General features: G+C 38.3%; 1 long non-coding RNA gene across 1 annotated transcript; it reads left to right on the top strand.

Moving 5' to 3' along the window:
• Window positions 1–1974: 1974 nt before the first annotated feature.
• LOC147341574 (uncharacterized) lies at window positions 1975–22322 on the top strand. Its single transcript, XR_015159143.1, has 3 exons — window positions 1975–3768; window positions 13889–13995; window positions 22206–22322. It is a non-coding gene; the product is annotated as an uncharacterized LOC147341574 (long non-coding RNA).
• The last annotated feature ends 893 nt before the right edge of the window (window positions 22323–23215 follow it).

Here is a 23215-nt window from a genome sequence, read left to right as displayed (position 1 = left end):
GGGTCATATGGAAGTTCTATTTCCAGTCTTTTAAGGAATCTCCACACTGTTCTCCATGTGGCTGTATTCGTTTGCATTCCCACCAACACTGTAAGAAGGTTCCCTTTTCTCTGCACCCTGTCCAGCATTTATTGTTTGTAGACTTTTGATAGCAGCCATTCTGACTGGCATGAGATGGTACCTCATTGTGGTTTTGATTTGCATTTCTCTGATAATGAGTGATGTTGAACATCTTTTCGTGTATTTGTTAGCCATCTGTATGTGTTCTTTGGAGAAATGTTTGTTTAGTTCTTCAGCCCATTTTTTGATTGGGTCGTTTAATTTTCTGCAATTGAGCTGCATGAGCAGCTTGTATATTTTTGAGATTAATTCTTTGTCAGTTGCTTCGTTTGCGATGTTGTTAGCTTTTGACAATTTTTTTTCTTTATTTTTGCCCATGCTGGGTTCTTCATTGCTGTGCAGGCTTTCTCTAGTTGTGGCAAGCAGGGGCTATTCTTCGTTGTTGTGCCAGCTTCTCATTGTATTGGCTTTTCTTGTTGCAGAGCGTAGGCTCTAGGATGCTCAGGCTTAAGTAGCCGCGGCATGTGGGCTCAGTGGTTGTAGCTCACAGGCTTTAGAGTGCAGGCTCAATAGTTGTGGCACAGATTTACTTGATCTGTGGCATGTGGGATCTTCCCAGACCAGGGATTCAACCAATATCTCCTTCATTGGCAGGCAGATTCTTTACCACTGAGCCCCCAGGCAAGCCCCTAAAGTTGCTGTTTCAATAGAAGAATTTAAACCACTCAGGTAGGAAGAAACTAGATTTTGATGGAACTCTGTAAAATCTTTAAAAGAAGCATTTTGTATGAGTGCTTATGGGTTTGTACATTGAAGAAAACAAGCAGCATGTATTCAAAAGACATTTGAAATAATGACATTTGAAAAATGACATTGAAGAAAGGACATTTCTTCTTTTCACAGATAATAATTGCTGTAAGCCAGTTGATAGTGGATGTAGCACTAAGTGGAGGATCAAGATTTCAGGAGTTTATTCATTATCAATCACTTTGCAAACAGTGACAGACCTAGGAAGGTATGTTCTCACTGTAAGTGAAGAATTAGAACCATGTTCACTGTTAGGGGAGTTTCACTTCTCAAGGTAAACTGTGCATTGGATTCACAACTTTTATATAGTATCAAGTGTACAGAATGTGAGCTTCAGAGGTCAAGGCTTTGTCTAGTTCATCCCTGTACCACTAGCACCTAGAAGACTGCCAGATACACAGTAGATATTCAGTATTAGTTGAATGGGTGAATGAAAGACTATACTATGTATACATAATTATGATATAATTTGAATTTTCTCTGGGCTTGATATTTAAACTTACTTAGAAAAGAAAGTTTTTTTTTTTTTTTTTTCCCGCAACTGTTGTTCCCATTTATAAGATTGGCTAATTAAGCACTGAGTTGGAAATTTCACAAAACTTCACTTACTAGAGTAGCTAACAGCTGACTGATCCTTTGCCAGCAGAAGAGGAATGGCACAGAAGGGATTCATTACTTGATGATTTTCTGAGCTTAAACAATCATCTGTTAACTGGGGCCTGCCAGAGATACTTATTGGCAAACCCACGTTGAAGGCTGTCATTCTTGGGCAACATGGCTGAGGTCAAACCCACGACCCTGAACACTGTCAGTCTTTCCTACCTATATACTTAAAACCTAAAACGTTGTAAAAGTTCATGTTGTTTTGTTGCATGGAGAGTAGGTTCTGTTCTTCAGTGATGTATGTGTACAAGGGAAGAAGATTCCCTTGCCAATAGAGAATGTTTCCTCCCAGAGGAATCATCCCCATTCTTGGGAAAGGTCATCTTCCAGCATAATTTGAAAATTTGTGTAAAATCTGGAAAAAAAAAAAAAAGTTCACAGTCAAAGCATACTTGACGTTTGGGACATGTTGCATCTTTGTACCAAAACATATCCCCATAGGAATGTTGCTGAGACTGAAAAACCACCACCACCAGCAACAAAAACAACACTGAATAGTACCAGCCATTCTCAGGCTGGGATAGTTTGCTTTTCAGCCAGCTCTACTGGTTCCCTAAGAAATCAGTATATGCTCCAACTAATCCCAAGAGCACAGAAATAGCTTATGTCATTTAGCATCTTTTACTCATACCCTGAGAGTTTATTTTCCTAGTTTTTTACCATCCTTAATTCCATGTTATATAAAAGTTAGACTACCAACTTTTTCAAAGTAAATGGGGTCTGTTTTAGACCTCCTTCATAGGAAATCTTTTTCATGACTCATTGGTGAGATGACAGTTTTATTCTGGTAGGGCAATCATTACCAATAAAGTCTATTACAACGAAGGTATAGCTTTCTCCCAGTAAATGAAATCTCTACTAATGTATAAGAAGAGATGAAGAATCTCTACTAATGTGTGTATATATATATACACGTACACACACATATGGATAATCATTTTTAAAAGTCATCTTTAAAGAAGACACTTTTGAATATAATTTTCTCCACCTTTGGTGGTATTCACATTGAAAAGCTCCCTGAGGCCTGTAGCTGTCCCTACTCCTCTTCTCAGAACCCTACATATAATTGTGATTACTCTGGTGGAGTGAATAGGAAGCCATAGGACTGATAAGGAGGAAACTCTAACTTTGTGCTTTTGAGGACCAAAGCAATGCTTTAAGAGAAAGTAATGATCTCTTTAACCTCTTCAGAGTGTTCTGTGATTCATAAACTCTGATTTGCATAATTAGAAATGTCTAGAGTATGGTTTTCACATTAAAGCATATGGCAGTTGGGAGATGGAAGAGTGACTAAGGTCATGAGCTCTGTAGCCCCACTGCCTGAGTGTCAGTCCTGACTCTACCACCTACCAACTTCGCAACTTTGGCCAAACTACATAACTGCTGTGTACATTGGTTTTCCCATTGGTAAAATGAATTATAATTGTACTTAATTCATACTGTTGTTATAAAGTTTAAAACATGTAAAGTGCCCAGGCCACTGCTTGGCGCATAGTATGATATCAATTTTTAGTTACTATTGTAACTAAAATTAAACAATAATGGCGAATATGGATTACCTTCATGGCAATCGAATTGACAGCAGAGGAGGTGGGGTCCAAAATCAGGTAGTCTGGCTCGAGAGTTTGTGCTTTTATGTGTTAGGAATATACTGCCACCAAACTCACTGCTTTTGAAACCTGAGATAATAGACTATTTTTTTTAAAGAATTAGTGTAAAACTCTTTAGGCATGCCCACATGCCAAGAACCAAGAATGAATACCATGATCTCTGACAAGGGGTAAAAGTTCTATGTTATTCCCAAGATGGGCTGCTTAGGCTTAGAGCACACCAATAATATTGATAAATACGTCTTTTTTGTTTGTTTTGATATTGGGCAACTGCTTTTCCCTCAGAAGTCAAAGACTTGACCAAGAGAATCCATACTGTTCTTATGGCAACAGCTCAAATGAAGGAGAAGGTGAAGGACCCCGAAATGCTAATTGATCTCCAGTATAGCTTAGCCAAGTCTTATACAAGTATCTCAGAGCTCAGGAAAACCTGGCTTGATAGCATGGCCAAAATTCATATAAAAAATGGAGATTTTTCAGAGGTGACTACTTATGACTTTGTTCGAAACACAAGCCCTCCCAAACCCCTGGAGCACAATCTCACGGTTCCTTCTTTGTCTCCTTTTTCAGGCAGCAATGTGTTATGTCCACATAGCAGCTTTGGTTGCAGAGTTTCTTCATCGAAAAAGTGAGATATTTCTATTCTTAGGGATGGGGAGAACTTAAGTTAGCCCAAGGAAGCTTGCAGCCTGTAGCTTGCAGCTATGAATGGGATATGATTGAGCTCTGAAAAATATGCTCACCTTTCATCTGACTCACTGTTGAACAGAAGTTGTTCTAAAAGAAAACTGGATTGTTCATTTGCCTTCTGCTTTCATTAAGAGTACAAGAATAAGTTAAATAGTACAGGGCCAGGCCTGATGCTCAATGTTTGTTTTCCAAGACTGTCTCCCTGCAAGACTGCCACAGATTAAATTCTTCTCAGGGCTTATGGGAAGCTCTGGATAACATACATCACTTATTTTCCCCTGTCTGCCCCAACTTTACCAACAACTGTCCACAAATTCTATCTCTACAGCATTTTAGTATAATAGTATCTTGGTATTAAAAGGGAGTTGACAGGACTTCCCTGCACTCCCAGTGCAGGGCTCATGTTCTATCCCTGGTCAGGAAATCAGATCCTGCATGCCGCAACTAAAGGTCTCACCTGCTACAACTAAGACCCAGTGCAGACAAATAAAGAAAGAAATATATTTTTGAAAATGCTAAAAAGACAAGAAAGGGAGTTCACACATCAGCTAGATGGCCCTATAATATGTCGTTTGTTTGTATACCCATCTCAAGAACAATTTGGCATCCATACATGAATGAAGTGCCTTTGTGGGAGCTGTGGCATCCAGCCCCACATACCAAGGGACCTGGGAGGAATTTTACCCACCCATGTGTCAGGTAATGGGCAGACAGACCTGTGTTCTGTCTGTGGACCTTGCAGTGGCCTATGAGCTGGCTCCAGCCCCTGTCAGCTGCAGTCTAGGATCCCCTGGAGAACACTTGTTTTAGATAATCACCCACAGACAAAAAAGCCTTGGGGGAAGTCCAGAAGTCCAGTGGAGAAGTTCCAGCATGCTATTGGAACAAAAATTATACAAGTTTGAATGCATTGAAGAGGGTAAGAGGAATAGTTTGATTTGTTCATGTCACCTTCCACAAGGTGGCACAGCTCAGTGCCAAGAGAGACTTTCTCACCCTTGATTTCTAATGCAGGGAAAAGTGAGAGCATATGACGATGTACTGTGTTTCCCAGCAGCACAGGATGCTCCCAAAGAGGCCCATTTCTCTCTTGCTCTATCCAGAGTACTTAGTTGTGAACTGAATGACGGAGGCAGGAAGAGGCTGAGGGATGAGCAGATAGGATTCTGAGAGGGCACTACACGCAAACAGACCCTACTAACCACATCACGGACTCCATGAAAAAGCCTGCCAACACATCCCTAGAGATATTTAGCCTGTGGATCCCCCACTGGCCCACAGGCACCCCCTGTGCTCCATGTGCCTCAACCACACTGTCCTCCATCCTGTAGCTGGATGTATGTGCTTGCTGCTGAAGGCAGTGAGAGCCAGCTCTGGCAGATGGATACTGAGCATGTGCAGAAAGCCAGCCAGAGTTTGTGGTCCAGGGAGAGACCACAAGTAGCACCACCCTTGGGAAATCAAATGGGAGTCTGTTAGCACCTGCCCTGGTATGTTACATGATGGAGAAAAGACATATGTGCTCATGAATTCTGTCATATGTGGGAGCCAGAATCACAGAGCAGGTGTATCCATACAAGGTCGGTGAAAGCCTCAGAATCCCTAGCAGGACAGATGGAAAGTATTTCTCACCCAAAATCAGTCAGCAAAATTGGTTGAAGGTGGCTGCTATTTCAAATGTGAAGATAACAATGTAAAATTTCAAGGAACATGAAAAATGAAGGAACTATGAAACTACCAAAGGATCACAATAATCTTGTGGTAAGAAAGACATGGAGATCTGCAATTTATCCAATAAATAATTCAAAATAGCTTTTCTAAGGAAGGTCAATGAGCTACAATAAAACAGAAATTTTAGGAAAATCAGGAAAATAATATGCAAACAAAATGAGGAGTAAACAGATCTGGAAATCTCAGAAAAAGAACCAAACATTTTCTGGTGCTTATGAATACAATGAATGAAGTGAAAACTGAAATAGAGCGTATTAAACACAGAATGGATCAAGCAGAAGAAATAGTATGAATTAAATTTTGGTCAAAGGGTACACATTTCTGCTTACAAGACGAATATGTTCTGGATATCTAATGTATATAGTGATTATAGTGAACAAGATTGTGTTATATATTTGAAAGTTACGAAGAAAGTAGATCTTAAATATTTTGAAGTTATCGAGTCAGAGGAGAAAGAAGAAAAATGAAAAAGAGTGAAGAAAGCCTATATGATCTATGGGATGCTATCAGCAGAAACCTTAAAGGCTAATAGAGGGTAGAATGATATTTTTCAAGTTCTGAAAGAAACAAATAACTGCGAACCAAGAATACTTCGTCCAGCAAAGTTGTCCTGGAAATGGACAGATGAGCACTTTCCCAGGCAAACAAAAGTTGAGGGAGTCCATCACCACTAGACCTGTCTTCCAAGAAATGCTGAGAAAAGTTCTTCAACCTGAAATGAAAGGATGCTAATTAGTATTATGGAAACATGAAATGGATCCACATGAATGGATGAAGAAGACAAGGCACATGTAGTCAATGGAAAGAAGGGAATCCTACCATTTGTGACAACACGGCTGGACCTTGAGGATATCATGCTGAGTGAAAGAAGTTCGAGAAAGACAAATACTGTATGATCTCACTGATATGTGGACTCTTCAAAAGCCAAACTTGTAGCTGCAGAAAGTAGAATGGCGGTAGCCAGAGGGATGGCAAAAAATAGGGTGATTTTGGTCAAAGGGTACAAATTCCTACTTACAAGATGAACATGTTCTGGATATCTAGTGTATATAGTGATTATAGTGAAGAAAATTGTGTCATATACGTGAAAGTTGCTAAGAAAGTAGATCTTAAATATTTTCACTCTGTCTGAAATGGTAATTATGTGTGGTGATGAACTCTAATGTGATAATCATTTTGCAATATATACATGTATCCAATCAACACATACACCTTAAACTTACACAGTGTTCAGTATCAATTATGTCTCAGTAGAGCTGGGGCTGGTTGCAGGGGTGGGAGGGGGCCACAAATGGAATCATGGTCTTAAAGGGCTCGGGATTCAGCCAGTGTAATTCAGGAACCTGCCTGAAAGCTTCTCTTTCCAAAATTAGTATTGGTGACTACTGTAACCACTACTTAAATAGTAAAACAGTTGAGTTAGGAGAATAGATACACATACATGTACGGCCGAGCCCTTTGCTGTCCACCTGAAACTGTCACAGCATTGTTATTCAGCTCTACTCCAATACAAAATAAAAAATTTTTTAAAAAATTGATTGACATTGGGCACTTCAAAGAAACCTCCCACTGTCTATCATAATTGCCAAATTATTAGGTTGGCCAAAAGCTTCATTTGGGTTTTTTGTAATGTCATATGGAAAAGCCTGAAAGAGCTTTTTGGTCAACCCAGTATTATCTTGAAGGCAGTCAAATGAGTAACATTACTGCAAAATGAAACCATCTTGTGGGAGTCACATTACTGTGGTTTTGACTACGAGAAAACTACCTTGTTTTATTTTTTAATTCCAAAATTTCTACAGTTAGCTATATTTTTTCCCAAAGAAAAGGGCGTGACTAAAATGATTCCTTTTACTTGAATTTATTTATTTATTTTTTTACTTGTATTTAAATTTAACACTTTCTGTTTGGGACTAAATTTCTTTTCAACAATCATATGTTGGAAATTGGTATCCTCTAGTATTTTCTTTTTAGTTCATATGTGGTTTTAAAATGGAGAAGTAGATTAATTATCAAAAGCAGGCCTTGTTTGGTTTTTTTTTTTTTTTTCTACATCACTGGTATGCCTGTGAAATTGCCATAAAAACAAATATTGAAATTGCACACCTGCAGTTACAAATAAACTAACAAATATGAGACCCCTAAACACAGTACCTAATAAAGTTTTAGGTGTGCCTTTCAGATATATCAGGTTAATATTATGTCATCTTTTCAGTTATTAGAAGTTTGAAATGAGTTTTATGTCTACTACTTATAAACCTATACCTGTTAGATATGGAAAATAAATATAATAAAATATTTCCTCAGAATTTTTTCACAAGTTTGATCTTACAACTAAGCAAAAGTCAAGAATTATTTATCTCCATTTTCAGTACTTAGGCTTTAAGAATTATAACTATAGGATTGGACAAAAGAGCAACTAAAATATATAAGTATTTTTGTGAGAGTTTTTGGACATTGGCTTGAGGCAGACAGCCTGAACACCAAACAATGTGACATATTTCAGTAAGTGAAACAGTGCTTTTAAACTAATCATTTCAATATTTATTTCACAGTACTTTCAAGGTTTTTTTTTAATTTGTTTGTTTATTTTAGAATTTCTCCTTCGTACAAATCAAAGAGCCCTTCTCTGAGTAGGAAAAAATGATATTTTGCATTTTAACAAAACGTAATGTTAAATTTAGGATAAGTTTACATATTTATTTATAGGTGCAATCTATTTTTAAGCCTGGAAAACTCTACTGACTTAAACTAGAAAATCTTATTCTGAAATGGTGGCATTAGTAAAATCCTTAGTTTCCTTCCCTTAGCCTCAATCATTCCAGTGATCCAAAACACCTGATTTTGCTAATTTCATGATTAAAGTGTGATAGTTGTGACAAGGTAAACCACTAATGGTTGTCTGAGGAGGCCTTACAAATAGTTGTGAAGAGAAGAGAAGTGAAAAGCAAAGGAAAAAAGGATTAATATACCTATTTGAATGCAGAGTTCCAAATAACAGCGAGGAGAGATAAGAAAGCCTTCCTCAGTGATCAGTGCAAAGAAATAGAGGAAAACAATAGACTGGGAAAGACTAGAGATGTCTTGAAGAAAATCAGAGACACCAAGGGAACATTTCATGCAAAGATGGGCTCAAAAGGGCAGAAATGGTATGGATGAAACAGAAGCGGAGTTTGTCAGGCGTTTGGCGGGAGCAATTGTTAGTGGGTGTCACTGTCATGTCTGGTCGTGGCAAGCAAGGCGGCAAGGCCCGCGCCAAGAAAAAAAAAAAGAAAAAAGAAACAGAAGCAAAAAATATTAAGAAGACATGGCAAGAATATACAGAAGATCTATACAAAAAAGATCTTCATGACCCAGATACCCACGATGGTGTGATCACACACCTAGAGCCAGACATTGTGGAATGCAAAGTCAAGTGGGCCTTAGGAAGCATCACTAAGAACAAAGCTAGTGGAAGTGATGGAATTCCAGTTGAGCTATTTCAAATCCTAAAAGATGATGCTGTGAAAGTGCTGCACTCAATATGCCAGCAAATTTGGAAAACTCAGCAGTGGCCATAGGACTGGAAAAGGTCGGTTTTCATTTCAATCCCAAAGAAGGGCAATGCCAAGAATGCTCAAACTACCGCACAATTGCACTCATCTCACATGCTAGTAAAGTAATGCTCAAAATTCTCCAAGCCAGGCTTCAACAGTATGTGAACCGTGAACTTCCAGATGTTCAAGCTGGATTTAGAAAAGGCAGAGGAACCAGAGACCAAATTGCCAACATATGTTGGATCATTGAAAAAGTAAGAGAGTTCCAGAAAAACATCTATTTCTGCTTTATTGACTATGCCAAAGCCTTTGACTGTGTGGATCACAATAAACTGTGGAAAATTCTGAAAGAGATGGGAATACCAGACCACCTGACCTGCCTCCTGAGAAATCTGTATGCAGATCAAGAAGCAACAGTTAGAATTGGACATGGAGCAACAGATAGGTTCCAAATAGGAAAAGGAGTACATCAAGGCTGTATATTGTCACCCTGCTTATTTAACTTATATGCAGAGTACATAATGAGAAACACTGGACTGGATGAAGCACAAGCTGGAATCAAGATTGCCGGGAGAATTATCAATAACCTCAGATAGGCAAATGACACCACCCTTATGGCAGAAAGCAAAGAAGAACTAAAGAGCCTCTTGATGAAAGTGAAAGAGGAGAGTGAAGAAGTTGGCTTAAAACTCAACATTCAGAAAACTAAGATCATGGCATCTGGTCCCACCATTTAATGGTAAATAGATGGGAAAACCATGGAAATAGTGACAGACTTTAATTCTGGGGGCTCCAAAATCACTGCAGATTGTGACTGCAGCCATGAAATTAAAAGACACTCACTGGCTCCTTGGAAAAAACGCTATAACCAACCTAGACAGCACGTTAAAAAGCAGAGACATAACTTTGTCAACAAAGGTCCATCTAGTCAAACCTTTGATTTTTCCAATAGTCATGTATGGATGTGAGAGTTGCACTATAAAGAAAGCTGAGTGCCAAAGAATTGATGCTTTTGAACTGTGGTGATGGAGAAGACTCTTGAGAGTCCCTTGGACTGCAAGGAGATCCAACCGGTCCATCCTGAAGGAAATGGGTCCTGAATATTCATTGGAAGGACTGATGCTGAAGCTGAAACTCTAATACTTTGGCCACCTGATGTGAAGAAGTGACTCATTGGAAAAGACCCTGATGCTGGGAAAGATTGAGGGTGGGAGGAGAAGGGGACGACAGAGAATGAGATGGTTGGATGGCATCACCGACTCGATGAACATGAGTCTAAGTAAGCTCCAGGAGGTGGTGATGGACAGGGAGGCCAGGTGTCCTGTAGTCCATGGCGTTGCAAAGAGTAAGACAGGACTGAGCGACTGAACGGAACTGAAATGAACCCACTAATGTTAAAACACAAGTTAGACTCAATCTGTTACCCTGTCTTCCAGTCTGAGAAATCCATAACCTAAGTAAGACCTGGATATTCACAGAGTAAATAAAAGTACATTTGAGTACAGGACTGAAAGAAAAATTTCCATTTACACTTAAGAAAAACTTATTTATCAAAAACAATAGAGCAGTTGTAGAACCCTTTGATTTCTATCAAATATCCTTTTATGATTAAGACAAAATCTGACATATCAATTGCCAAAATTTTTCAGTTTTCTCAAAGTTGTATGCCATTTCTCTTGAAGTCATCATAAAGCTTTCTTTTTCATCAAGATGGAATGAAACGCTACAGGTGACACATTGGAGACAGATGTTCTCCTGTTTAGAGTTTTTAAGAAAAAAAAAATAGTTTGTCCTATGGGGTGGTCGCCTGAGTGAGCAAAGACTTGGTCCCCAGGCATCCCGAAGTGACCACAGAAGACCAGAGAGGGGCCATTTCTAGATCCTGCTTTTTATGCTTCAGGGACTGAATGGAAAGGGAAAGTGGAGAGAGAGGTACAGTGCTCCCTGCCTCACCTCCACCTGCAAACTTCTTTCAGCCAGAGCTCTTGCTCTTTGTATCAGAGATCTCAAGGATCTCACTTTCTTCCCTTTTTCTAAGTTACCTCTAAGCGGTGATACGAGGTGTTAGTTACTCCCAGTCCCAAAAATACATAATCAAAAAACAGATCTAAATTTCCTTACTTCACTTTGTCTGCAAACCTCAACATGTTCTAGGTGTCATTCTCTGGAGACTAGACTCCTGCACCTCTTCTCTTCCTGACACAGTGCACAGCTGTTTTCTCCCAGGGTAGACAAGAATCAAGTGTGCATTCTTCCACCACCACAGAGCATCCAAGATTCAGCAAAGCTTCAGGCCTGTAGAGCTCCTCCATCACCCCAGGCAAAGGAATTTCCTTTCCCATAGAGTCTGTTCTTGTCATGCCTTGTAGGGCAATGTTGGCCCCTTTCCCAAGTCTCTATACCCAGGATCTGACAGCTTCCGTTCTGCGTAGCTTTTCCTTTCCTCAATTCCTTCCCAGCTACAGCCTTTCCCCTTTAGCCCTCCACTTGAGGCTTATCTCCTAATTCTCTTCTAACTAGCAGTCTTATTTTAGCAAGGGTAGCGTTCCCACCCTCCAAACTCTCCTCCACTTTGTCCATGGGACCTTTCTGCTCAAGGTAGTGGTCTAGTTGGACAGTTTGCATCTTGCTTACCCTAGGATAACATCAGGAAAACAGAAGCCACAGCTCTAAAGGGCAGAATCAGGAATCCAGGTCACATACCAGAAATTTTTAAAGCAGACCCTTCAAGACCATGTGACATAATGCTACATAGGGCCACAGAAGAGCCCTCACACAGATGTACACTGGCCTAGATTTAGTAACTTGTTTCATCTGAAACAAGACTAAACGAAACAAGACTAAAGGGAATCAAAGTTTTCCCCAAGCATTTTGAAGACCCACAAAAAAGAGTCCTCTTATCATTGGATAGTTTGGTGGGTGTTGATAACTTATATATATATGAATATGTGTGTGTATGTGATGGTATCGAACCCAGGTCTCCTGCATAGCAGGTGGATTCTTTACCAGCTGAGCCACAAGGGAAGTATGTGTATATATATACATATATATATATATGTATATATATACACACACACATACATACATATACACACACAGGAGATGATCTTTCTTTGGAGATACGTCATCAGGCATAGGAATCAAGATAATGCACTTAGCAAGAATAATGGATTGCAGTAACTCTTAACCTGTTTGTTTCTGAGAGGAACCATAATTTACCCTCCCTCTGGTGGGGACTCTTTCCCAAGATGCTTTGGCCCCATTTTGTCCTCTCCTAAATCCCGGGCTTCTCGAGAAACCTTGAATGTGGGAATCTTTTAGAATAAACTATCCTCAGAGTAGACAGAATTGTTTCCCCAGTCATGGATGTAGCTGCCTGAGGCCCTCAAGAGGTTGACTCTTTTCTTTATTAAGGACTATATTCTTTATCTGTTCACTCACGTTTTGGGCCCTTATCCTTAACTGCCTAACTCTTCACTTTATAAAGGTAATCAAGTGGGATATTTCCTTCTAAATTTCAAAACGTTCTCTCAGTGCACTACTACTCAATGAGTGTCCCGTAGACCAAGACATGGTACATGATCAGAATGCTGAGAAATCTCAGTATGAAGTTTGGCTTTCTTAAACCTTCCTTCTTCCTTCTCCAGCCTCTAACACCAGGAAGCTTACCAAATATTTAGTTGTGAGAACGTCATCATTTCTAAGCATCACTATTAGAGTGTAGAACAGTAGATGGCAAAAGCTGTTTGTCCCCTTTGCAACCAGTGATTTTCTACTGACTGGCAGATTCTGTTATAAGGAGATTGAATTTTCCTTTAAAGTGACAACCCACTTATATAGGGGTAAATGCAACCACAGCAAGAGTGTTGGGACATGTTCCTAAGTGCAAAATCTGTAGGGCAACCATGTGGCCTTCTATCCCCAGACTCTTGTTTGATGGTAACAATTTGGTCCACAATCCTACAGCAGCTGTTCTCAGCTTGGGCTCACTTCTTACCTCTCAGCGATCCAACTGCAGTCACTTACTATACCAACTGCTAGCAATTATTTAATTTTATCTCAAGAAACCTAGTTTACTTCTTGGTAGCTTTGGTAAAACTAATTCATTGAATACTTGTTGTATGTTAGGTACTGTCCTAACACTTTACATTTCATTGAATTCTTATAAGTAGTTGCCATCTGTTTTACAGATACAGTCCTAGAGAGATAAACATATCTAAAATCATACAGTTAATGGTAGAACTGAGTCTATCTAACACCAAAAACTCTAGCTCTTCCAGTGTCCCATCCAAGGATGCTTCATTCTTGGCATCAATTTTATTTCCTGCCTCTCTTTACAAGTCCTAGGCCACTTTCCAATTATTCAGTAAAACAAGGAACTGGAGATGATTACAAAAGCTCATCAATGTTTACCTGAAAAGTACATGCCCTTTTTGTTTAGGTGACAGATGATAAACATACACAGGATCAAAGAGTTAATAACAAATTTTAGATCACATTAGGAAAACATATAGTAGGCATTGCAGATGAGGCATAGTCAGGGCATGAAATTTATTTGTAAGTACCTTGAGCTCAATGTTTGGGGAAAAGACTGGTAGGAGGTAGAGTAGAGAGAGAGAATTGTTAAAATTGCATGTGGCGGGGGGTGTTTGTAACTGAAAATTACACTTATGGCTATGTTCCTTACCAAAAATATGTATATATTTTAAGGATAACTAATGAATGCAAGTCTTTTATTTACAAAACACTTTTAAAAAAGTAAATTTATTTCACTGCTTTTTATTCACACAGAATTATTCCCTAATGGATGTTCAGCCTTCAAGAATATTACTTCCAACACTGATGAAGAAGGAGCAATGAAGGAGGATGCTGGAATGTTGGATGTCCATTATAGTGAAGTAAGACTCCAGGGCCTACATTGCCAGTTAGATAAATGTAACTTCTTTAAATATATTTACATTAAGAAATTATTACAGCTAACTTAATTTGAAAAGTAACTAAGGGTTGATGAACTATAAGGATTAAAACTACCCAGGGTTCAAATGTTCCTTTTTGGAATGTGGAGCCCTATGTCTGCAACAGTTCTTACTGTCTAGTTTTAGAAATATACCATATATCATCGTCCCATCACCTTCCCAGAAACCAGATCATAGTCACAATACTCTGGAGATATCTCCATAAAAAATAGAGTTAACAATGTAACAGCTAAGAAAAGGAGGCATCTTCTCCTCTTTTAAAGATGTTTTAAAGATGAAAAATTTCTGCTCTGAGATTCATATGGATAGTAAACAGCTGCAGTTGTCACTCACTCAATAAATATTTGTTGAGCACTGACTTACGAGCAACACTTTGGACTTGGTGATAGAAGAACTATAAAATAATTAGATATGCTGATTCCCGGACCTCCAGTGTATACCTAAAGAGACTACCAACCTACACAAAATAGAGAGAAGACAGGCAGTGCCATCTGAATGATACAGACAGTATGTTCCGTGCAGAATCAAAGGTAAGAGATAACTTTGGCCTGCGGAGAGTTAGGATTAGAGAGAAGTTTAAAGAATGAGGATGCCCTGAAGGCATTTCAGCAGCAGAGGATAGCAGGGTTAAAAGTTAAGCAGTGGGAAAGTGTAAGGCGTATTTTAGGGGGCAGAGTGAATGGATCATTGTGGCTAAGCCATTGGGTTCGCATAGGGAAGAGTAGTGTGGAGGTACGATTTTGAGAAACTGAATGTCTGGACTTTATTGATTAGAATGTTGAGTTGCTGTCAAAGATTTTTGAGCAGAATAATAACGAGATGTAAGCAAGGAGGAGGAAAGTTTAAGTTGGTGGTAATGTGGGAAATGTATTGGAGGTCGATGGATGGCGGCTGGGGGCAGAGGCTGTAATGTGGGCTGCCCTAAGTGTCCAAATGTGAAGCAGCCAGGCCTAAACCCAGCTTGTGACAGGTTCAGGGACCACTGAGGAAAAGAGGAGACTTGCTGGCTACGTAGGAGAAGAGTCAAATGTAACACTGAGATTTCAGGTTTGGATATTTATAGAAAAATGATGGATGGACGATTTTATAGGGAAGGTGATGAATTCCATTTTTTGATGAGTATTGAATTTGAAGTATCAGTGGAAGGTTATTGAAATGGAAACAACATCAGGTCATTAGGCATTAAGAACTGAATCTAAAGAGAGAGATCAGGATTGCGGAGCTACATCTGGAAGTCATAGCTGTGTGAGAAGCAAAGCACACTGATAATGGGAGATAATATAGCAAGTGAAGACCAGAGAACCAAGAACTGAATCACAGTGACGTTCACATTTAAGGAATGTGAAGACCAAAAAAAGAAACAACAAAAGGGGGGAGACTGAAGTGCTTGCAGGCCCACAGAAATGAATTTTTTTTAAGGTTGTATTAAGAAACATAAAAAGCAGCAGTTTAAAGTGATAGAGACACACTTTGTACTCTATGAACTGTATTTTTTACATATAAGCAATTTCAAGCTAATTCTGGTTCATTTAGCTAAAAGGATCTATGCCTAGAAGCTTTGCCTCCTACCTCTTTTTTTTGCCTACTACTTCTCTGTGAGTCTCCCCTCAGCAGTATAACTAGAGGCACAGATGTAGAGAGCGGACTTGTGGACACAGTCGGGGGAAAGAGAAGGTGGGATGAATTGAGAGAGTAGCATTAAAACGTGTACATGACTGTATGTAAAACAGATAGCTAGTGGGAAGTTGCTATATACACAGGGAGCTGAACCCGGTGCTCCATGATGACCTAGAGGGCTAGGATCTGGGGGTAGGAGGGAGGCTCAAGAGAGAGCCTCTTATACACACACACACACACACACACACACAGTTAATGACTGACTCATGTTGTGTGGCAGAGATGAACACTACATTGTAAAGCAATTATCCTCCAATTAAAAAAAAATAAGATTCAAAACAGTAGGAGCCCATCTAGCATCAAAAATGCTGGAGGGGGTTGCCATTTCCTTCTCCAGGGCCTCTTCCCAACCCAGGGATCAAACCTGGGTCTCCTGCATTGCAGGCAGATTCTTCAGCGTCTGCACCACCAGGGAAGCCCCAAATGATTAGCACATAGTATGAAATCAATAAATATTTCTTAAGTGAAAAAATAATAAAAAAAAGATAATAATACTATCCTGGTCACTTCACAGTAAACATGAAGGTTCTTTGTTAAGTCATTAGGTGCTACATAAATGTCCAGCTTTATCACTGACCAACTGGATAGTAAACTTGGCTTTTACTCCCAGAACTTAGAAGAGCTGATGTTTAAAACGTGTTTGCTGGATTAATTAATCATAACAGAGAATCAGATACTTGAATTTTAATCCTAGTTCATTGCTTGACTGTGAAGCCTGGGGTAAATTAATTCATTTTTTTGGTTTTAGTTAGACTTAGATGATTTTCATGTAAGATCTCCAGTTTGTGTGGGCTCACAGCAGGAAGATTCCAGGGAGTTCATGGGAGATAAGTGGATTAGCACAACTGCAGTTACGTCCTTTTTTCCAAACAGCAGCTTCAGCTTAGTCATAGAAGTGGCCTTAAGCCTGACCCTTTTTTGTACTCCAAGGGAAAGTAGTAATATTTCTTATTAGTCAAGAACTATAATCAGTTTCCTATGTAAACACATTTGTTGGAACTCTTTTGTGTTCTACAGTAATAATTTATATGTGCCTTTCATTTAAGGTATACAGATAGAATCATATTCTCCATAGTGCCATTTTATGTTTCAGTTTATATAATACGGCTTCTTCCTCGTGCCCTAGCCAATGGAAAATAACTGCCACTGACTTACAAGTTGTATTGAAATGAAAAATACAAATTAGTGTTCATTTAGTGGCTTCTTTAAGTAGGTGAATTAACCCATTAATAATTTAATTTGTTTTTAAGACTGCATTTCTGACTTTTGATTTGAAATAGTTTTAAAGAAAAATTAACATACAATAAAATGTACACATATTGGGTGGACAACTTGATGAATTTTGACAGTTGTCTACACCCATATAACACCATGGTAGCACATTACCACGAGACAAAAAAGTAGAACATGTTCATTACCCCAGAAAGTTCCATCGTGCCCATTTCCAGTCAGTCTGCCCAGCCCCAATATGTCATGTAGATTAGTTTTAACAGTATTTGGTGTCATAAAAATGAAATGATTCAGTATCTACCTTTTGTATCTGCATCTTTTGGTTGGCAGGAATTTTTTGAGATACATCCATATTGTGGAGTAAATCATAAGTTCTTCATGGCTAAATATTCTATTCTCTCAATATAACATTTTAAAACCCATTCTCCTATGGATGGATTTTGGATTGCTTCCAGTTTGGGACTGTTATGAATAAGGCTGCTTTAAACATTCTTATCTATGACCTTTTATGAACATATGCTTTAATTTTTCTTGAGTAAATACCCTACTGGTTCCTCGGGAAGTTTTATATGTAACTTTATATGAAATTGTCAAGAGTTTTTAAAAGTGTTTGGACAATTTTATATCCCACCAACAATGGATGAGAGTTCCAGCTGCTTCACTTCCTCACCAACATTAGCTGTTGCTAATCTTTTTGTATTTTTGCCGTCCTATTAGACATGAAGTGGTATCTCACTGTGTTTTTCATTTGTATTTCTCTAATGACTAATGGTGTTGAGCATTTTTCATGCGGTCTTTGTCTCTCATTTATCTTTTGTGGAATGTTTGTTCAATTCTTTTGCCCATTTTAGAAATTGCATTATTCATTTTGTTGTTGTTGATTTATGGGAGTTATTTCTATATTCTGGATATAAGTCCATCATCAGATATATGTGCTGTAGATTATTTACCAGTGTTTGATTCATTTATGTATTTTCTTCACTAAGTCTTTTATTGAGCAGAAAGTTTTGGTTTTGATAAAGTCCAATTTACTCTTTTTTAATGGTTTGTGTGTGTGTGTGTGTGTGTGTGTGTGTCTGTATGTGTATGTTTGGTCTGAGAAATCCTTCCTTACCTCGAGACTGTGAAGATATTGCCTGATATGTTCTGCTATGAACTTTGTTCCTGAGTTTTATGTTTGGGTCTATAGTCTCTTTAGAATTCATTTTTGAGCATATAATGAGATAGAAGTCAAGATTCATTTTTTGTAGACAGGTATTTTGCATAGTCCACACCATCTGGGGAGAAATAAAACTTCTTTCACCCCTGCTGAATTGCTTTGGCACCTTAGTTAAATTTCAGTTCTTTATATGTTTGTGATCTATTTCTCGACTCTGTTTTGTGCCACTGATCTATTTGACCATGTTGATACCAATATCACACTGTCTTGATTGCTGTAAGTTTGTAAATTATGGAATTATATAGTGTTAGTCCTTCAACTTTGTTCTTTTTCAAAGTAATTTTGGCTATTCTGTATCCTTTGATTTCCATATAGAATTTCAGATCATCTTTTCTCTTTCCTCAAAATAGCCTGCTGGAAGCTTTGTTGAGATTTTGTTACATTTATGTATCTCTACGTGGAGAATGGATAGCTTGAACAATACTGACTCTTTCAATCAAGTCTTGTTTAGGTTTTTAATTTCACCCAGCAATAGTTTGTTCTTTTTCAGAGTAGAAGTCCTTTCCTGGATATTTTGTTAGATAATGGATGTTCTGATGCTACTGGAAATAGTATTGTTTGGTTTTTTAATCTTATTTTTCAATTTGTTGTTGCTACTCTACATAAATACAGTGATTCTATATGTTGCTCTTATGATCTGCAACCTTCCTAAATCTTCTTACTTGTTTTAGTAGTTTGTATATTCCTTAGGATTTTCTACATACACCATCATGTCATCTGCACAGAAAGATAGTTTCACATTTCCTCATCTCTTTCCCTTCTCTCTTTCTTTCTCTCCTGCCTTATTACACTGGCTAGCACCTTTAGCATAATGTTGAATGGAAATGATAAGAGCAGACAGTTTGACTTGTTCCCAAATTGAGGAGAAGAGTGTTCAGCCTGCAGGTTTTTAATAAATGCTCTTTATCAGATTGAGAACAATCTCTTCGATTCCCTGTTCTGGGTGGATTCTTTTTTAACATTGTGAAAGGATATTGAATTTTTTCAAATTCTTTTTCTGCAACTATTGCTAGACATCACGTTTTTTCTCTTATTCTGTATACATGGCTCTTTCTGTTTACATTGGATTTTTTCCTAATTGTAAACCAACTTTACATTCCTGGGACAAACATTACTAGTTTTTAATAGATTTTTTTTAATTTCCCCAAAGTTCCTCCTTTCTACTGTTGATAGAAAATTTAACTATTAAATGTTAATATATAGATTATTCAAGTAGCAACAGTTAATGAACAATGAATGTTCAAGTAGCAACATTTAATGAACATCTATTTACTACCACCCTGCTAGTGACTGAAAAAAACAATATAATAAATGTGCTGTCCCTACACTTAAAGAGTCACAGCCAACTTGTAAAGTCAGATACATATATAACGGGCAAGTATAGTGATAAATATCCACCCAATGTGGTATCATAGTAAGAAAAATAGGCCTCGTGTCGCTACTCTGTGTTAATCAGGAGAAGGATCCTGGAAGAGGTGCAATCTAACTTTTCTTACAGGGTTAACTACGTGAAAGGGATTAAAGGACACGAGGGTACAGAATGGACAAAGGCACAAAGTTAAGCCAACACCGTGGGGCTTCAGAGAAACTAATAGTAGTTCATCACTGCTGGAGCATTAGCTACAAGGCTCGCTTGAGGAGCGATGATTTTATGAAATATCAGCCAGATCGCTGCAAACCTTGTGTGCCAAATGAAGGAATTTGTCCTTAGTTCTGCAAATGATGGGGAGCCATGAGATTACAAGGGAAGAGGGATGTAGTCTGGTTTGTATTTTAATCAAAACCCTCTGGCAGATTTGTAGAGGACAGATTTGAAAGTGCCAAGGCTGGAGGCAAGACAATCTGTTAGAAAACAATAATGACATCTTGAACCTTAGCAATGAGTGTAGAAATGGAGAGGAAGGGTCAGAGTTGAGAAATATTTAGGATGTGAAGGTGGCAGAACTTGACCATGAACTAATTAGAGGATGAGTCAAGACTGAGAGGGTATTAGTTTCCTAGAGTTGCCATAACAACGTACACAAACTGGGTGATTTAAAATAATAGAACTTTATTGTCTCACAGTTCTAGAGTCCAGAGGTTGGAAATCAAGGTGTCACCAGGGCCCTGTTCCCTCTGAGACTCTGGGTAGCAGCCTTCCTTGCCTCCTCCTAGCTCTGATGGTGGCTGTTGGTCTTGGATTTCCTTGGCTCGTAGCTACATTACTCCAGTCACTGCCTCTGTAGTCACATGGTGTTCTCCCTGTTTGGAGTAAGGCTCACCCAGTAAATCACTCCTGTAAGTAAGTCACTCAAGTATGACATCAACTTCACTCATCATTATCTCCAGTGACCCTATTTCCAAATAAGGTTACATTCTGAGGCAGTGGGAGTTAGGGCTTCAGCGTATCTTTGTGAGGGACACAGTTCAACTTACAACAAAGAGTAAAGTCAAAATTGCTTTTAGTTTTCTAGTTCAGAGTCTATAGGATATGACTCCTGGCAAGGTAGGAAATGAAAGGGAAAGAGCTAGTTTAGAAAAAAGATGAATTCAGAATTGACTATAGGATGTACTTTAAGAGCCATTGTAGCAGTCACTTCTATAGGTCTGAAATTCATCTCTTCTAATGAGGTGGATGAAACTGGAGTCTATTATACAGAGTGAAGTAAGCCAGAAAGAAAAACACCAATACAGTATACTAACGCATATATATGGAATTTAGAAAGATGGTAACAATAACCTTGTATACGAGACAGGAAAAGAGACACTGATGTATAGAACTGTCTTTTGGACTCTGTGGGAGAGGGAGAGGGTGGGATGATTTGGGAGAATGGCATTGAAACATGTATAATATCATATATGAAACGAGTCGGCAGTCCAGGTTCGATGCATGATACTGGATGCTTGGGGCTAGTGCACTGGGACGACCCAGAGGGATGGTACGGGGAGGGAAGAGGGAGGAGGGTTCAGGATGGGGAACACGGGTATACCTGTGGCGGATTCATGTTGATATATGACAAAACCAATACAATATTGTAAAGTTAAAAAATAAACTTAAATTAAGTCTTATGGACTCTGTGGGAGAGGGAGAGGGTGGGGAGATTTGGGAGAATAGCATTGAAACATGTATAATATCATGTATGAAACGAGTCGCCAGTCCAGGTTCGATGCACGATACTGGATGCTTGGGGCTGGTGCACTGGGACGACCCAGAGGGAGGGTATGGGGAGGGGGGAGGGAGGAGGGTTCAGGATGGGGAACACAGGTATACCTGTGGCGGATTCATTTTGATATTTGGCAAAACTAATACAATATTGTAAAGTTTAAAAATAAAATAAAATTTTAAAAAAAAACCTAAAAAAAAAAAGAAACAAACTGTTAAGACTTATGGATAGTATGAGTAATTGGCATCATCTTTTCATTGTTGAGAACATGAGATGATGGTTGTTTTATAGAAGCTGTTATTATGGCAAAGAGATCTCTATTTTGAGGTATTATATTATCATTCTCACTAGTTTTAGAACCAATAGTTAGGAAGGAAGCATTGTTGACCAAAATCACATCATTTTAATGAACACTGATGTCACTGATGCAGCAGCTTGAAAACTGTGAAATTACCTTAAGAGTCTATTAACTGTGTGTAAATATAATTTTAGTAGAAAGCAAAAATCATAGACATTTATAGGCTTAGTGGAATTTACTTAGTGGCATTTAATATCCTCAGTTTGGAAAATACTTCTCAACATGTTACCATTTGTAACTACGGTTAACATCTTGATGATACACAAAACAAAGTAAATAGTTTACTATTGTCAATATTCATTTCATACTTTTAAGAATGTGGTTTCAATACCAAATATTTCAAGTATGTCATTTAGAAAATATAGTCACACAACTATACTCCTTCTGTACATTTCCTTAAATGTAGTACATTCTGTTTTTTATTCATTTGAAATAGTTCAAACTGCATTTGCCCAGAGCTCTAAAAGTATCTCTAATTCCTCATTACATTTTTTTCTCAATGCAGGAAGTTTTGCTGGAGTTGCTGGAACATTGTGTGGATGGCTTAAGGAAAGCAGAGCGTTATGAAGTAATTTCTGAAATTTCCAAGTTGATCATTCCAATTTATGAGAATCGTCGAGAGTTTGAGGTAAGAAACTGATATGTTTGCATCATTCACCTATATATTTTATTTTGGTATGAAGTTGCTATCCTTAAAAAACGCTGAAAAGTCCTAAAATTACAGTCCTACCTTATATTCATTTAAATTTTCCAAATGGAATTAAGGACGCAGTGTTTAAAATCTGTATTGGAATGAACATTATGCCAGTTGTTCCTACAGCATTTTTACTAGCAATCTCCCCTTCTCCACTCATGACAGAGAATAATCCATGTTGTCCTCGCTACAAACAAAAAGTCACTGGATTTCCATGTTGTCTGGGAAAAGACATAGGTGTAATTCTAGGCTTTGCAATCTGATGGTGAGGCTGAAGTTGCTAACAGATGATAGTGGGGGGATAATAAGTTACTAGGAATTACCCTTTTCTGAGGAGTTTTCCAGTTTTGTCTGCCACATAGATCTTTGATCAAGGGGAACTACTAAAGAATAGTAGTAGAGCTGTTGCCACCAGCACTCAACAGGACTTTTTATGTTCAAGAATCTGAGTCCATATCATAATTTTCTACCCCTGCTATGCTGGCAAGGGGTGATTTAAGACCCAAGCCATTTTTAAAAGCATAGGAATTTATCCTTAAATATATGTAGCAAGTAGTCTTTCATTGTTGAAGTGTCCAAGACTGAAAAAATACATTTAATGTCATCTGTGTAGTGTTCTATTCTCTTCTCCAAATTGGCTCTTATCAAACTTACTTTTTCTTCCTGGGTTCTGGGTCTTCCTACTCTTTACCCTTCTTTTGGTGTAAATGGGGACATGCCTTAAAAATCATAGTGCAGCTCAAGTGATTATATTAAAAAGTGAGAGTTAAGTAATTAAATCTATGTCATACTGATGACAAAGAATAACTTATGAGACAAGA

Source organism: Bos grunniens, chromosome X (assembly GCF_055505025.1).
Source record: "Bos grunniens cultivar Pamir isolate PY7600 chromosome X, Bosgru_T2T1.0, whole genome shotgun sequence".
NCBI lineage: Eukaryota > Metazoa > Chordata > Mammalia > Artiodactyla > Bovidae > Bos > Bos grunniens.
Note: the sequence above shows the minus strand (reverse complement) of the source record. Positions and strands in the feature narration are given on the sequence as shown.